Below are 19,017 nucleotides of genomic sequence, written 5' to 3' on the forward strand. Positions count from 1 at the left end.
TCTTAGTCAAAATCTGCTTTTTCGCCTCTTATTGTACCCAAATCTACCTTAGAAATGCAGATATATACTTAAAACACCTTCTTTTGGGACAAATAATTGGTTTTCGCCCTTGATTTACGGAAGATTATAGCCAAAACATGCATTTTCATAACTTAGCGAACTGAAATCTACATTAAAACTGCAGATAACTACTTAAAAATTCACTTCCTTGAATTGATAATAGGTTTTTCTTTGTCATTTTAAACAGAATCCAGTCAAAATCGGCTTCTTCGATTCATATCGTATCTAAAACCGCATCAAAACTGCAAATATCAGTTTAAACTATCATTTTTTGATACAAACAGTTATATATTCATGTCAATATCTTTCAAATTCTAGTCAAAATCGGCGTCTTTGGGCATTTTAGTAACGAAAACCTAAATAAACTATTAGATTTCGACGTAAGGCAACCTTTCTGAGTCAAATAGTTGCCGATTTCGATAAAATCTTAGTCAGAATCTGCTTTTTCGCCTCTTATTGTACCCAAATCTACCTTAGAAATGTAGATATATACTTAAAACACCTTCTTTTGGGACAAATAATTGGTTTTCGCCCTTGATTTACGGAAGATTATAGCCAAAACATGCATTTTCATAACTTAGCGAACTGAAATCTACATTAAAACTGCAGATAACTACTTAAAAATTCACTTCCTTGAATTGATAATAGGTTTTTCTTTGTCATTTTAAACAGATTCCAGTCAAAATCGGCTTCTTCGACTCATATCGTACCTAAAACCGCATCAAAACTGCAAATATCAGTTTAAACTATCATTTTTTGATACAAACAGTTATATATTCATGTCAATATCTTTCAAATTCTAGTCAAAATCGGCGTCTTTGGGCATTTTAGTAACGAAAACCTTAATAAACTATTAGATTTCGACGTAAGGCAACCATTCTGAGTCAAATAGTTGCCGATTTCGATAAAATCTTAGTCAGAATCTGCTTTTTCGCCTCTTATTGTACCCAAATCTACCTTAGAAATGTAGATATATACTTAAAACACCTTCTTTTGGGACAAATAATTGGTTTTCGCCCTTGATTTACGGAAGATTATAGCCAAAACATGCATTTTCATAACTTAGCGAACTGAAATCTACATTAAAACTGCAGATAACTACTTAAAAATTCACTTCCTTGAATTGATAATAGGTTTTTCTTTGTCATTTTAAACAGATTCCAGTCAAAATCGGATTCTTCGACTCATATCGTACCTAAAACCGCATCAAAACTGCAAATATCAGTTTAAACTATCATTTTTTGATACAAACAGTTATATATTCATGTCAATATCTTTCAAATTCTAGTCAAAATCGGCGTCTTTGGGCATTTTAGTAACGAAAACCTAAATAAACTATTAGATTTCGACGTAAGGCAACCTTTCTGAGTCAAATAGTTGCCGATTTCGATAAAATCTTAGTCAGAATCTGCTTTTTCGCCTCTTATTCTACCCAAATCTACCTTAGAAATGCAGATATATACTTAAAACACCTTCTTTTGGGACAAATAATTGGTTTTCGCCCTTGATTTACGGAAGATTATAGCCAAAACATGCATTTTCATAATTTAGCGAACTGAAATCTACATTAAAACTGCAGATAACTACTTAAAAATTCACTTCCTTGAATTGATAATAGGTTTTTCTTTGTCATTTTAAACAGATTTCAGCCAAAATCGGCTTCTTCGATTCATATCGTATCTAAAACCGCATCAAAACTGCAAATATCAGTTTAAACTATCATTTTTTGATACAAACAGTTATATATTCATGTCAATATCTTTCAAATTCTAGTCAAAATCGGCGTCTTTGGGCATTTTAGTAACGAAAACCTTAATAAACTATTAGATTTCGACGTAAGGCAACCTTTCTGAGTCAAATAGTTACCGATTTCGATAAAATCTTAGTCAGAATCTGCTTTTTCGCCTCTTATTGTAACCAAATCTACCTTAGAAATGCAGATATATACTTAAAGCACCTTCTTTTGGGACAAATAATTGGTTTTCGCCCTTGATTTACGGAAGATTATAGTCAAAACATGCATTTTCATAATTTAGCGAACTGAAATCTACATTAAAACTGCAGATAACTACTTAAAAATTCACTTCCTTGAATTGATAATAGGTTTTTCTTTATCATTTTAAACAGATTCCAGTCAAAATCGGCTTCTTCGATTCATATCGTATCTAAAACCGCATCAAAACTGCAAATATCAGTTTAAACTATCATTTTTTGATACAAACAGTTATATATTCATGTCAATATCTTTCAAATTCTAGTCAAAATCGGCGTCTTTGGGCATTTTAGTAACAAAAACCTTAATAAACTATTAGATTTCGACGTAAGGCAAACTTTCTGAGTCAAATAGTTGCCGATTTCGATAAAATCTTAGTCAGAATCTGCTTTTTCGCCTCTTATTCTACCCAAATCTACCTTAGAAATGCAGATATATACTTAAAACACCTTCTTTTGGGACAAATAATTGGTTTTCGCCCTTGATTTACGGAAGATTATAGCCAAAACATGCATTTTCATAATTTAGCGAACTGAAATCTACATTAAAACTGCAGATAACTACTTAAAAATTCACTTCCTTGAATTGATAATAGGTTTTTCTTTGTCATTTTAAACAGATTTCAGTCAAAATCGGCTTCTTCGATTCATATCGTATCTAAAACCGCATCAAAACTGCAAATATCAGTTTAAACTATCATTTTTTGATACAAACAGTTATATATTCATGTCAATATCTTTCAAATTCTAGTCAAAATCGGCGTCTTTGGGCATTTTGGTAACGAAAACCTTAATAAACTATTAGATTTCGATGTAAGGCAACCTTTCTGAGTCAAATAGTTACCGATTTCGATAAAATCTTAGTCAGAATCTGCTTTTTCGCCTCTTATTGTAACCAAATCTACCTTAGAAATGCAGATATATACTTAAAGCACCTTCTTTTGGGACAAATAATTGGTTTTCGCCCTTGATTTACGGAAGATTATAGCCAAAACATGCATTTTCATAACTTAGCGAACTGAAATCTACATTAAAACTGCAGATAACTACTTAAAAATTCACTTCCTTGAATTGATAATAGGTTTTTCTTTGTCATTTTAAACAGATTTCAGTCAAAATCGGCTTCTTCGATTCATATCGTATCTAAAACCGCATCAAAACTGCAAATATCAGTTTAAACTATCATTTTTTGATACAAACAGTTATATATTCATGTCAATATCTTTCAAATTCTAGTCAAAATCGGCGTCTTTGGGCATTTTAGTAACGAAAACCTAAATAAACTATTAGATTTCGACGTAAGGCAACCTTTCTGAGTCAAATAGTTGCCGATTTCGATAAAATCTTAGTCAGAATCTGCTTTTTCGCCTCTTATTGTACCCAAATCTACCTTAGAAATGTAGATATATACTTAAAACACCTTCTTTTGGGACAAATAATTGGTTTTCGCCCTTGATTTACGGAAGATTATAGCCAAAACATGCATTTTCATAACTTAGCGAACTGAAATCTACATTAAAACTGCAGATAACTACTTAAAAATTCACTTCCTTGAATTGATAATAGGTTTTTCTTTGTCATTTTAAACAGATTCCAGTCAAAATCGGCTTCTTCGACTCATATCGTACCTAAAACCGCATCAAAACTGCAAATATCAGTTTAAACTATCATTTTTTGATACAAACAGTTATATATTCATGTCAATATCTTTCAAATTCTAGTCAAAATCGGCGTCTTTGGGCATTTTAGTAACGAAAACCTTAATAAACTATTAGATTTCGACGTAAGGCAACCATTCTGAATCAAATAGTTGCCGATTTCGATAAAATCTTAGTCAAAATCTGCTTTTTCGCCTCTTATTGTACCCAAATCTACCTTAGAAATGCAGATATATACTTAAAACACCTTCTTTTGGGACAAATAATTGGTTTTCGCCCTTGATTTACGGAAGATTATAGCCAAAACATGCATTTTCATAACTTAGCGAACTGAAATCTACATTAAAACTGCAGATAACTACTTAAAAATTCACTTCCTTGAATTGATAATAGGTTTTTCTTTGTCATTTTAAACAGAATCCAGTCAAAATCGGCTTCTTCGATTCATATCGTATCTAAAACCGCATCAAAACTGCAAATATCAGTTTAAACTATCATTTTTTGATACAAACAGTTATATATTCATGTCAATATCTTTCAAATTCTAGTCAAAATCGGCGTCTTTGGGCATTTTAGTAACGAAAACCTAAATAAACTATTAGATTTCGACGTAAGGCAACCTTTCTGAGTCAAATAGTTGCCGATTTCGATAAAATCTTAGTCAGAATCTGCTTTTTCGCCTCTTATTGTACCCAAATCTACCTTAGAAATGTAGATATATACTTAAAACACCTTCTTTTGGGACAAATAATTGGTTTTCGCCCTTGATTTACGGAAGATTATAGCCAAAACATGCATTTTCATAACTTAGCGAACTGAAATCTACATTAAAACTGCAGATAACTACTTAAAAATTCACTTCCTTGAATTGATAATAGGTTTTTCTTTGTCATTTTAAACAGATTCCAGTCAAAATCGGCTTCTTCGACTCATATCGTACCTAAAACCGCATCAAAACTGCAAATATCAGTTTAAACTATCATTTTTTGATACAAACAGTTATATATTCATGTCAATATCTTTCAAATTCTAGTCAAAATCGGCGTCTTTGGGCATTTTAGTAACGAAAACCTTAATAAACTATTAGATTTCGACGTAAGGCAACCATTCTGAGTCAAATAGTTGCCGATTTCGATAAAATCTTAGTCAGAATCTGCTTTTTCGCCTCTTATTGTACCCAAATCTACCTTAGAAATGTAGATATATACTTAAAACACCTTCTTTTGGGACAAATAATTGGTTTTCGCCCTTGATTTACGGAAGATTATAGCCAAAACATGCATTTTCATAACTTAGCGAACTGAAATCTACATTAAAACTGCAGATAACTACTTAAAAATTCACTTCCTTGAATTGATAATAGGTTTTTCTTTGTCATTTTAAACAGATTCCAGTCAAAATCGGATTCTTCGACTCATATCGTACCTAAAACCGCATCAAAACTGCAAATATCAGTTTAAACTATCATTTTTTGATACAAACAGTTATATATTCATGTCAATATCTTTCAAATTCTAGTCAAAATCGGCGTCTTTGGGCATTTTAGTAACGAAAACCTTAATAAACTATTAGATTTCGACGTAAGGCAACCATTCTGAGTCAAATAGTTGCCGATTTCGATAAAATCTTAGTCAAAATCTGCTTTTTCGCCTCTTATTGTACCCAAATCTACCTTAGAAATGCAGATATATACTTAAAACACCTTCTTTTGGGACAAATAATTGGTTTTCGCCCTTGATTTACGGAAGATTATAGCCAAAACATGCATTTTCATAACTTAGCGAACTGAAATCTACATTAAAACTGCAGATAACTACTTAAAAATTCACTTCCTTGAATTGATAATAGGTTTTTCTTTGTCATTTTAAACAGAATCCAGTCAAAATCGGCTTCTTCGATTCATATCGTATCTAAAACCGCATCAAAACTGCAAATATCAGTTTAAACTATCATTTTTTGATACAAACAGTTATATATTCATGTCAATATCTTTCAAATTCTAGTCAAAATCGGCGTCTTTGGGCATTTTAGTAACGAAAACCTAAATAAACTATTAGATTTCGACGTAAGGCAACCTTTCTGAGTCAAATAGTTGCCGATTTCGATAAAATCTTAGTCAGAATCTGCTTTTTCGCCTCTTATTCTACCCAAATCTACCTTAGAAATGCAGATATATACTTAAAACACCTTCTTTTGGGACAAATAATTGGTTTTAGCCCTTGATTTACGGAAGATTATAGCCAAAACATGCATTTTCATAATTTAGCGAACTGAAATCTACATTAAAACTGCAGATAACTACTTAAAAATTCACTTCCTTGAATTGATAATAGGTTTTTCTTTGTCATTTTAAACAGATTTCAGCCAAAATCGGCTTCTTCGATTCATATCGTATCTAAAACCGCATCAAAACTGCAAATATCAGTTTAAACTATCATTTTTTGATACAAACAGTTATATATTCATGTCAATATCTTTCAAATTCTAGTCAAAATCGGCGTCTTTGGGCATTTTAGTAACGAAAACCTTAATAAACTATTAGATTTCGACGTAAGGCAACCTTTCTGAGTCAAATAGTTACCGATTTCGATAAAATCTTAGTCAGAATCTGCTTTTTCGCCTCTTATTGTAACCAAATCTACCTTAGAAATGCAGATATATACTTAAAGCACCTTCTTTTGGGACAAATAATTGGTTTTCGCCCTTGATTTACGGAAGATTATAGCCAAAACATGCATTTTCATAATTTAGCGAACTGAAATCTACATTAAAACTGCAGATAACTACTTAAAAATTCACTTCCTTGAATTGATAATAGGTTTTTCTTTGTCATTTTAAACAGATTCCAGTCAAAATCGGCTTCTTCGATTCATATCGTATCTAAAACCGCATCAAAACTGCAAATATCAGTTTAAACTATCATTTTTTGATTCAAACAGTTATATATTCATGTCAATATCTTTCAAATTCTAGTCAAAATCGGCGTCTTTGGGCATTTTAGTAACAAAAACCTTAATAAACTATTAGATTTCGACGTAAGGCAACCTTTCTGAGTCAAATAGTTGCCGATTTCGATAAAATCTTAGTCAGAATCTGCTTTTTCGCCTCTTATTGTACCCAAATCTACCTTAGAAATGCAGATATATACTTAAAACACCTTCTTTTGGGACAAATAATTGGTTTTCGCCCTTGATTTACGGAAGATTATAGCCAAAACATACATTTTCATAACTTAGCGAACTGAAATCTACATTAAAACTGCAGATAACTACTTAAAAATTCACTTCCTTGAATTGATAATAGGTTTTTCTTTGTCATTTTAAACAGAATCCAGTCAAAATCGGCTTCTTCGATTCATATCGTATCTAAAACCGCATCAAAACTGCAAATATCAGTTTAAACTAACATTTTTTGATACAAACAGTTATATATTCATGTCAATATCTTTCAAATTCTAGTCAAAATCGGCGTCTTTGGGCATTTTAGCAACGAAAACCTAAATAAACTATTAGATTTCGACGTAAGGCAACCTTTCTGAGTCAAATAGTTGCCGATTTCGATAAAATCTTAGTCAGAATCTGCTTTTTCGCCTCTTATTCTACCCAAATCTACCTTAGAAATGCAGATATATACTTAAAACACCTTCTTTTGGGACAAATAATTGGTTTTCGCCCTTGATTTACGGAAGATTATAGCCAAAACATGCATTTTCATAATTTAGCGAACTGAAATCTACATTAAAACTGCAGATAACTACTTAAAAATTCACTTTCTTGAATTGATAATAGGTTTTTCTTTGTCATTTTAAACAGATTTCAGTCAAAATCGGCTTCTTCGATTCATATCGTATCTAAAACCGCATCAAAACTGCAAATATCAGTTTAAACTATCATTTTTTGATACAAACAGTTATATATTCATGTCAATATCTTTCAAATTCTAGTCAAAATCGGCGTCTTTGGGCATTTTAGTAACGAAAACCTTAATAAACTATTAGATTTCGACGTAAGGCAACCTTTCTGAGTCAAATAGTTGCCGATTTCGATAAAATCTTAGTCAGAATCTGCTTTTTCGCCTCTTATTGTACCCAAATCTACCTTAGAAATGCAGATATATACTTAAAACACCTTCTTTTGGGACAAATAATTGGTTTTCGCCCTTGATTTACGGAAGATTATAGCCAAAACATGCATTTTCATAACTTAGCGAACTGAAATCTACATTAAAACTGCAGATAACTACTTAAAAATTCACTTCCTTGAATTGATAATAGGTTTTTCTTTGTCATTTTAAACAGAATCCAGTCAAAATCGGCTTCTTCGATTCATATCGTATCTAAAACCGCATACAAACAGTTATATATTCATGTCAATATCTTTCAAATTCTAGTCAAAATCGGCGTCTTTGGGCATTTTAGTAACGAAAACCTAAATAAACTATTAGATTTCGACGTAAGGCAACCTTTCTGAGTCAAATAGTTGCCGATTTCGATAAAATCTTAGTCACAATCTGCTTTTTCGCCTCTTATTCTACCCAAATCTACCTTAGAAATGCAGATATATACTTAAAACACCTTCTTTTGGGACAAATAATTGGTTTTCGCCCTTGATTTACGGAAGATTATAGCCAAAACATGCATTTTCATAATTTAGCGAACTGAAATCTACATTAAAACTGCAGATAACTACTTAAAAATTCACTTCCTTGAATTGATAATAGGTTTTTCTTTGTCATTTTAAACAGATTTCAGTCAAAATCGGCTTCTTCGATTCATATCGTATCTAAAACCGCATCAAAACTGCAAATATCAGTTTAAACTATCATTTTTTGATACAAACAGTTATATATTCATGTCAATATCTTTCAAATTCTAGTCAAAATCGGCGTCTTTGGGCATTTTAGTAACGAAAACCTTAATAAACTATTAGATTTCGACGTAAGGCAACCTTTCTGAGTCAAATAGTTACCGATTTCGATAAAATCTTAGTCAGAATCTGTTTTTCGCCTCTTATTGTAACCAAATCTACCTTAGAAATGCAGATATATACTTAAAGCACCTTCTTTTGGGACAAATAATTGGTTTTCGCCCTTGATTTACGGAAGATTATAGCCAAAACATGCATTTTCATAATTTAGCGAACTGAAATCTACATTAAAACTGCAGATAACTTCTTAAAAATTCACTTCCTTGAATTGATAATAGGTTTTTCTTTGTCATTTTAAACAGATTCCGGTCAAAATTGGCTTCTTCGACTCATATCGTACCTAAAACCGCATCAAAACTGCAAATATCAGTTTAAACTATCATTTTTTGATACAAACAGTTATATATTCATGTCAATATCTTTCAAATTCTAGTCAAAATCGGCGTCTTTGGGCATTTTAGTAACGAAAACCTAAATAAACTATTAGATTTCGACGTAAGGCAACCTTTCTGAGTCAAATAGTTGCCGATTTCGATAAAATCTTAGTCAGAATCTGCTTTTTCGCCTCTTATTGTACCCAAATCTACCTTAGAAATGTAGATATATACTTAAAACACCTTCTTTTTGGACAAATAATTGGTTTTCGCCCTTGATTTACGGAAGATTATAGCCAAAACATGCATTTTCATAACTTAGCGAACTGAAATCTACATTAAAACTGCAGATAACTACTTAAAAATTCACTTCCTTGAATTGATAATAGGTTTTTCTTTGTCATTTTAAACAGATTCCAGTCAAAATCGGCTTCTTCGACTCATATCGTACCTAAAACCGCATCAAAACTGCAAATATCAGTTTAAACTATCATTTTTTGATACAAACAGTTATATATTCATGTCAATATCTTTCAAATTCTAGTCAAAATCGGCGTCTTTGGGCATTTTAGTAACGAAAACCTTAATAAACTATTAGATTTCGACGTAAGGCAACCATTCTGAGTCAAATAGTTGCCGATTTCGATAAAATCTTAGTCAAAATCTGCTTTTTCGCCTCTTATTGTACCCAAATCTACCTTAGAAATGCAGATATATACTTAAAACACCTTCTTTTGGGACAAATAATTGGTTTTCGCCCTTGATTTACGGAAGATTATAGCCAAAACATGCATTTTCATAACTTAGCGAACTGAAATCTACATTAAAACTGCAGATAACTACTTAAAAATTCACTTCCTTGAATTGATAATAGGTTTTTCTTTGTCATTTTAAACAGAATCCAGTCAAAATCGGCTTCTTCGATTCATATCGTATCTAAAACCGCATCAAAACTGCAAATATCAGTTTAAACTATCATTTTTTGATACAAACAGTTATATATTCATGTCAATATCTTTCAAATTCTAGTCAAAATCGGCGTCTTTGGGCATTTTAGTAACGAAAACCTAAATAAACTATTAGATTTCGACGTAAGGCAACCTTTCTGAGTCAAATAGTTGCCGATTTCGATAAAATCTTAGTCAGAATCTGCTTTTTCGCCTCTTATTCTACCCAAATCTACCTTAGAAATGCAGATATATACTTAAAACATCTTCTTTTGGGACAAATAATTGGTTTTCGCCCTTGATTTACGGAAGATTATAGCCAAAACATGCATTTTCATAATTTAGCGAACTGAAATCTACATTAAAACTGCAGATAACTACTTAAAAATTCACTTCCTTGAATTGATAATAGGTTTTTCTTTGTCATTTTAAACAGATTTCAGCCAAAATCGGCTTCTTCGATTCATATCGTATCTAAAACCGCATCAAAACTGCAAATATCAGTTTAAACTATCATTTTTTGATACAAACAGTTATATATTCATGTCAATATCTTTCAAATTCTAGTCAAAATCGGCGTCTTTGGGCATTTTAGTAACGAAAACCTTAATAAACTATTAGATTTCGACGTAAGGCAACCTTTCTGAGTCAAATAGTTACCGATTTCGATAAAATCTTAGTCAGAATCTGCTTTTTCGCCTCTTATTGTAACCAAATCTACCTTAGAAATGCAGATATATACTTAAAGCACCTTCTTTTGGGACAAATAATTGGTTTTCGCCCTTGATTTACGGAAGATTATAGCCAAAACATGCATTTTCATAATTTAGCGAACTGAAATCTACATTAAAACTGCAGATAACTTCTTAAAAATTCACTTCCTTGAATTGATAATAGGTTTTTCTTTGTCATTTTAAACAGATTCCGGTCAAAATCGGCTTCTTCGACTCATATCGTACCTAAAACCGCATCAAAACTGCAAATATCAGTTTAAACTATCATTTTTTGATACAAACAGTTATATATTCATGTCAATATCTTTCAAATTCTAGTCAAAATCGGCGTCTTTGGGCATTTTAGTAACGAAAACCTAAATAAACTATTAGATTTCGACGTAAGGCAACCTTTCTGAGTCAAATAGTTGCCGATTTCGATAAAATCTTAGTCAGAATCTGCTTTTTCGCCTCTTATTGTACCCAAATCTACCTTAGAAATGTAGATATATACTTAAAACACCTTCTTTTGGGACAAATAATTGGTTTTCGCCCTTGATTTACGGAAGATTATAGCCAAAACATGCATTTTCATAACTTAGCGAACTGAAATCTACATTAAAACTGCAGATAACTACTTAAAAATTCACTTCCTTGAATTGATAATAGGTTTTTCTTTGTCATTTTAAACAGATTCCAGTCAAAATCGGCTTTTTCGACTCATATCGTACCTAAAACCGCATCAAAACTGCAAATATCAGTTTAAACTATCATTTTTTGATACAAACAGTTATATATTCATGTCAATATCTTTCAAATTCTAGTCAAAATCGGCGTCTTTGGGCATTTTAGTAACGAAAACCTTAATAAACTATTAGATTTCGACGTAAGGCAACCATTCTGAGTCAAATATTTGCCGATTTCGATAAAATCTTAGTCAAAATCTGCTTTTTCGCCTCTTATTGTACCCAAATCTACTTTAGAAATGCAGATATATACTTAAAACACCTTCTTTTGGGACAAATAATTGGTTTTCGCCCTTGATTTACGGAAGATTATAGCCAAAACATGCATTTTCATAACTTAGCGAACTGAAATCTACATTAAAACTGCAGATAACTACTTAAAAATTCACTTCCTTGAATTGATAATAGGTTTTTCTTTGTCATTTTAAACAGAATCCAGTCAAAATCGGCTTCTTCGATTCATATCGTATCTAAAACCGCATCAAAACTGCAAATATCAGTTTAAACTATCATTTTTTGATACAAACAGTTATATATTCATGTCAATATCTTTCAAATTCTAGTCAAAATCGGCGTCTTTGGGCATTTTAGTAACGAAAACCTTAATAAACTATTAGATTTCGACGTAAGGCAACCATTCTGAGTCAAATAGTTGCCGATTTCGATAAAATCTTAGTCAAAATCTGCTTTTTCGCCTCTTATTGTACCCAAATCTACCTTAGAAATGCAGATATATACTTAAAACACCTTCTTTTGGGACAAATAATTGGTTTTCGCCCTTGATTTACGGAAGATTATAGCCAAAACATGCATTTTCATAATTTAGCGAACTGAAATCTACATTAAAACTGCAGATAACTTCTTAAAAATTCACTTCCTTGAATTGATAATAGGTTTTTCTTTGTCATTTTAAACAGATTCCGGTCAAAATCGGCTTCTTCGACTCATATCGTAGCTAAAACCGCATCAAAACTGCAAATATCAGTTTAAACTATCATTTTTTGATACAAACAGTTATATATTCATGTCAATATCTTTCAAATTCTAGTCAAAATCGGCGTCTTTGGGCATTTTAGTAACGAAAACGTAAATAAACTATTAGATTTCGACGTAAGGCAACCTTTCTGAGTCAAATAGTTGCCGATTTCGATAAAATCTTAGTCAGAATCTGCTTTTTCGCCTCTTATTGTACCCAAATCTACCTTAGAAATGTAGATATATACTTAAAACACCTTCTTTTGGGACAAATAATTGGTTTTCGCCCTTGATTTACGGAAGATTATAGCCAAAACATGCATTTTCATAACTTAGCGAACTGAAATCTACATTAAAACTGCAGATAACTACTTAAAAATTCACTTCCTTGAATTGATAATAGGTTTTTCTTTGTCATTTTAAACAGAATCCAGTCAAAATCGGCTTCTTCGATTCATATCGTATCTAAAACCGCATCAAAACTGCAAATATCAGTTTAAACTATCATTTTTTGATACAAACAGTTATATATTCATGTCAATATCTTTCAAATTCTAGCCAAATCGGCGTCTTTGGGCATTTTAGTAACGAAAACCTTAATAAACTATTAGATTTCGACGTAAGGCAACCATTCTGAGTCAAATAGTTGCCGATTTCGATAAAATCTTAGTCAAAATCTGCTTTTTCGCCTCTTATTGTACCCAAATCTACCTTAGAAATGCAGATATATACTTAAAACACCTTCTTTTGGGACAAATAATTGGTTTTCGCCCTTGATTTACGGAAGATTATAGCCAAAACATGCATTTTCATAATTTAGCGAACTGAAATCTACATTAAAACTGCAGATAACTTCTTAAAAATTCACTTCCTTGAATTGATAATAGGTTTTTCTTTGTCATTTTAAACAGATTCCGGTCAAAATCGGCTTCTTCGACTCATATCGTAGCTAAAACCGCATCAAAACTGCAAATATCAGTTTAAACTATCATTTTTTGATACAAACAGTTATATATTCATGTCAATATCTTTCAAATTCTAGTCAAAATCGGCGTCTTTGGGCATTTTAGTAACGAAAACGTAAATAAACTATTAGATTTCGACGTAAGGCAACCTTTCTGAGTCAAATAGTTGCCGATTTCGATAAAATCTTAGTCAGAATCTGCTTTTTCGCCTCTTATTGTACCCAAATCTACCTTAGAAATGTAGATATATACTTAAAACACCTTCTTTTGGGACAAATAATTGGTTTTCGCCCTTGATTTACGGAAGATTATAGCCAAAACATGCATTTTCATAACTTAGCGAACTGAAATCTACATTAAAACTGCAGATAACTACTTAAAAATTCACTTCCTTGAATTGATAATAGGTTTTTCTTTGTCATTTTAAACAGAATCCAGTCAAAATCGGCTTCTTCGATTCATATCGTATCTAAAACCGCATCAAAACTGCAAATATCAGTTTAAACTATCATTTTTTGATACAAACAGTTATATATTCATGTCAATATCTTTCAAATTCTAGCCAAATCGGCGTCTTTGGGCATTTTAGTAACGAAAACCTTAATAAACTATTAGATTTCGACGTAAGGCAACCATTCTGAGTCAAATAGTTGCCGATTTCGATAAAATCTTAGTCAAAATCTGCTTTTTCGCCTCTTATTGTACCCAAATCTACCTTAGAAATGCAGATATATACTTAAAACACCTTCTTTTGGGACAAATAATTGGTTTTCGCCCTTGATTTACGGAAGATTATAGCCAAAACATGCATTTTCATAATTTAGCGAACTGAAATCTACATTAAAACTGCAGATAACTTCTTAAAAATTCACTTCCTTGAATTGATAATAGGTTTTTCTTTGTCATTTTAAACAGATTCCGGTCAAAATCGGCTTCTTCGACTCATATCGTACCTAAAACCGCATCAAAACTGCAAATATCAGTTTAAACTATCATTTTTTGATACAAACAGTTATATATTCATGTCAATATCTTTCAAATTCTAGTCAAAATCGGCGTCTTTGGGCATTTTAGTAACGAAAACCTTAATAAACTATTAGATTTCGACGTAAGGCAACCATTCTGAGTCAAATATTTGCCGATTTCGATAAAATCTTAGTCAAAATCTGCTTTTTCGCCTCTTATTGTACCCAAATCTACTTTAGAAATGCAGATATATACTTAAAACACCTTCTTTTGGGACAAATAATTGGTTTTCGCCCTTGATTTACGGAAGATTATAGCCAAAACATGCATTTTCATAACTTAGCGAACTGAAATCTACATTTAAACTGCAGATAACTACTTAAAAATTCACTTCCTTGAATTGATAATAGGTTTTTCTTTGTCATTTTAAACAGAATCCAGTCAAAATCGGCTTCTTCGATTCATATCGTATCTAAAACCGCATCAAAACTGCAAATATCAGTTTAAACTATCATTTTTTGATACAAACAGTTATATATTCATGTCAATATCTTTCAAATTCTAGTCAAAATCGGCGTCTTTGGGCATTTTAGTAACGAAAACCTAAATAAACTATTAGATTTCGACGTAAGGCAACCTTTCTGAGTCAAATAGTTGCCGATTTCGATAAAATCTTAGTCAGAATCTGCTTTTTCGCCTCTTATTCTACCCAAATCTACCTTAGAAATGCAGATATATACTTAAAACACCTTCTTTTGGGACAAATAATTGGTTTTCGCCCTTGATTTACGGAAGATTATAGCCAAAACATGCATTTTCATAATTTAGCGAACTGAAATCTACATTAAAACTGCAGATAACTACTTAAAAATTCACTTCCTTGAATTGATAATAGGTTTTTCTTTGTCATTTTAAACAGATTTCAGCCAAAATCGGCTTCTTCGATTCATATCGTATCTAAAACCGCATCAAAACTGCAAATATCAGTTTAAACTATCATTTTTTGATACAAACAGTTATATATTCATGTCAATATCTTTCAAATTCTAGTCAAAATCGGCGTCTTTGGGCATTTTAGTAACGAAAACCTTAATAAACTATTAGATTTCGACGTAAGGCAAACTTTCTGAGTCAAATAGTTGCCGATTTCGATAAAATCTTAGTCAGAATCTGCTTTTTCGCCTCTTATTGTTCCCAAATCTACCTTAGAAATGCAGATATATACTTAGAACACCTTCTTTTGGGACAAATAATTGGTTTTCGTTCTTGATTTACGGAAGATTATAGCCAAAACATGCATTTTCATAACTTAGCGAACTGAAATCTACATTAAAACTGCAGATAACTACTTAAAAATTCATTTCCTTGAATTGATAATAGGTTTTTCTTTGTCATTTTAAACAGATTCCAGTCAAAATCGGCTTCTTCGACTCATATCGTACCTAAAAACGCATCAAAACTGCAAATATCAGTTTAAACTATCATTTTTTGATACAAACAGTTATATATTCAAGTCAATATCTTTCAAATTCTAGTCAAAATCGGCGTCTTTGGGCATTTTAGTAATGAAAACCTTAATAAACTATTAGATTTCGACGTAAGGCAACCATTCTAAGTCAAATAGTTGCCGATTTCGATAAAATCTTAGTCAGAATCTGCTTTTTCGCCTCTTATTGTACCCAAATCTACTTTAGAAATGCAGATATATACTTAGAACACCTTCTTTTGGGACAAATAATTGGTTTTCGCCCTTGATTTACGGAAGATTATAGCCAAAACATGCATTTTCATAACTTAGCGAACTGAAATCTACATTAAAACTGCAGATAACTACTTAAAAATTCACTTCCTTGAATTGATAATAGGTTTTTCTTTGTCATTTTAAACAGATTCCAGTCAAAATCGGCTTCTTCGATTCATATCGTATCTAAAACCGCATCAAAACTGCAAATATCAGTTTAAACTATCATTTTTTGATACAAACAGTTATATATTCATGTCAATATCTTTCAAATTCTAGTCAAAATCGGCGTCTTTGGGCATTTTAGTAACGAAAACCTTAATAAACTATTAGATTTCGACGTAAGGCAACCTTTCTGAGTCACATAGTTGCCGATTTCGATAAAATCCTAGTCAGAATCTGCTTTTTCGCCTCTGATTGTACCCAAATCTACCTTAGAAATGTAGATATATACTTAAAACACCTTCTTTTGGGACAAATAATTGGTTTTCGCCCTTGATTTACGGAAGATTATAGCCAAAACATGCATTTTCATAACTTAGCGAACTGAAATCTACATTAAAACTGCAGATAACTACTTAAAAATTCACTTCCTTGAATTGATAATAGGTTTTTCTTTGTCATTTTAAACAGATTCCAGTCAAAATCGGCTTCTTCGACTCATATCGTACCTAAAACCGCATCAAAACTGCAAATATCAGTTTAAACTATCATTTTTTGATACAAACAGTTATATATTCATGTCAATATCTTTCAAATTCTAGTCAAAATCGGCGTCTTTGGGCATTTTAGTAACGAAAACCTTAATAAACTATTAGATTTCGACGTAAGGCAACCATTCTGAGTCAAATAGTTGCCGATTTCGATAAAATCTTAGTCAAAATCTGCTTTTTCGCTTCTTATTGTACCCAAATCTACCTTAGAAATGCAGATATATACTTAAAACACCTTCTTTTGGGACAAATAATTGGTTTTCGAAATTGATTTACGGAAGATTATAGCCAAAACATGCATTTTCATAACTTAGCGTACTGAAATCTACATTAAAACTGCAGATAACTACTTAAAAATTCACTTCCTTGAATTGATAATAGGTTTTTCTTTGTCATTTTAAACAGATTCCAGTCAAAATCGGCTTCTTCGATTCATATCGTATCTAAAACCGCATCAAAACTGCAAATATCAGTTTAAACTATCATTTTTTGATACAAACAGTTATATATTCATGTCAATATCTTTCAAATTCTAGTCAAAATCGGCGTCTTTGGGCATTTTAGTAACGAAAACCTAAATAAACTATTAGATTTCGACGAAAGGCAACCTTTCTGAGTCAAATAGTTGCCGATTTCGATAAAATTTTAGTCAGAATCTGCTTTTTCGCCTCTTATTGTACCCAAATCTACCTTAGAAATGCAGATATATACTTAAAACACCTTCTTTTGGGACAAATAATTGGTTTTCGCCCTTGATTTACGGAAGATTATAGCCAAAACATGCATTTGCATAACTTAGCGAACTGAAATCTACATTAAAACTGCAGATAACTACTTGAAAATTCACTTCCTTGAATTGATAATAGGTTTTTCTTTGTCATTTTAAACAGATTCCAGTCAAAATCGGCTTCTTCGATTCATATCGTATCTAAAACCGCATCAAAACTGCAAATATCAGTTTAAACTATCATTTTTTGATACAAACAGTTATATATTCATGTCAATATCTTTCAAATTCTAGTCAAAATCGGCGTCTTTGGGCATTTTAGTAACAAAAACCTTAATAAACTATTAGATTTCGACGTAAGGCAACGTTTCTGAGTCAAATAGTTGCCGATTTCGATAAAATTTTAGTCAGAATCTGCTTTTTGGCCTCTTATTGTACCCAAATCTACCTTAGAAATGCAGATATATACTTAAAACACCTTCTTTTGGGACAAATAATTGGTTTTCGCCCTTGATTTACGGAAGATTATAGCCAAAACATGCATTTTCATAACTTAGCGAACTGAAATCTACATTAAAACTGCAGATAACTACTTAAAAATTCACTTCCTTGAATTGATAATAGGTTTTTCTTTGTCATTTTAAACAGATTCCAGTCAAAATCGGCTTCTTCGATTCATATCGTATCTAAAACCGCATCAAAACTGCAAATATCAGTTTAAACTATCATTTTTTGATACAAACAGTTATATATTCATGTCAATATCTTTCAAATTCTAGTCAAAATCGGCGTCTTTGGGCATTTTAGTAACAAAAACCTTAATAAACTATTAGATTTCGACGTAAGGCAACTTTTCTGAGTCAAATAGTTGCCGATTTCGATAAAATCCTAGTCAGAATCTGCTTTTTCGCCTCTTATTGTACCCAAATCTACCTTAGAAATGCAGATGTATACTTAAAACACCTCCTTTTGGGACAAATAATTGGTTTTCGCCCTTGATTTACGGAAGATTATAGCCAAAACATGCATTTTCATAAATTAGCGAACTGAAATCTACATTAAAACTGCAGATAACTACTTAAAAATTCACTTCCTTGAATTGATAATAGGTTTTTCTTTGTCATTTTAAACAGATTCCAGTCAAAATCGGCTTCTTCGACTCATATCGTACCTAAAACCGCATCAAAACTGCAAATATCAGTTTAAACTATCATTTTTTGATACAAACAGTTACATATTCATGTCAATATCTTTCAAATTCTAGTCAAAATCGGCGTCTTTGGGCATTTTAGTAACGAAAACCTTAATAAACTATTAGATTTCGAAGTAAGGCAACCATTCTGAGTCAAATAGTTGCCGATTTCGATAAAATCTTAGTCAGAATCTGCTTTTTCGCCTCTTATTGTTCCCAAATCTACCTTAGAAATGCAGATATATACTTAGAACACCTTCTTTTGGGACAAATAATTGGTTTTCGCCCTTGATTTACGGAAGATTATAGCCAAAACATGCATT

Source organism: Cylas formicarius, unplaced genomic scaffold (assembly GCF_029955315.1).
Source record: "Cylas formicarius isolate icCylForm1 unplaced genomic scaffold, icCylForm1.1 PGA_scaffold_2__14_contigs__length_35257938, whole genome shotgun sequence".
NCBI classification, from domain to species: Eukaryota; Metazoa; Arthropoda; class Insecta; order Coleoptera; family Brentidae; genus Cylas; species Cylas formicarius.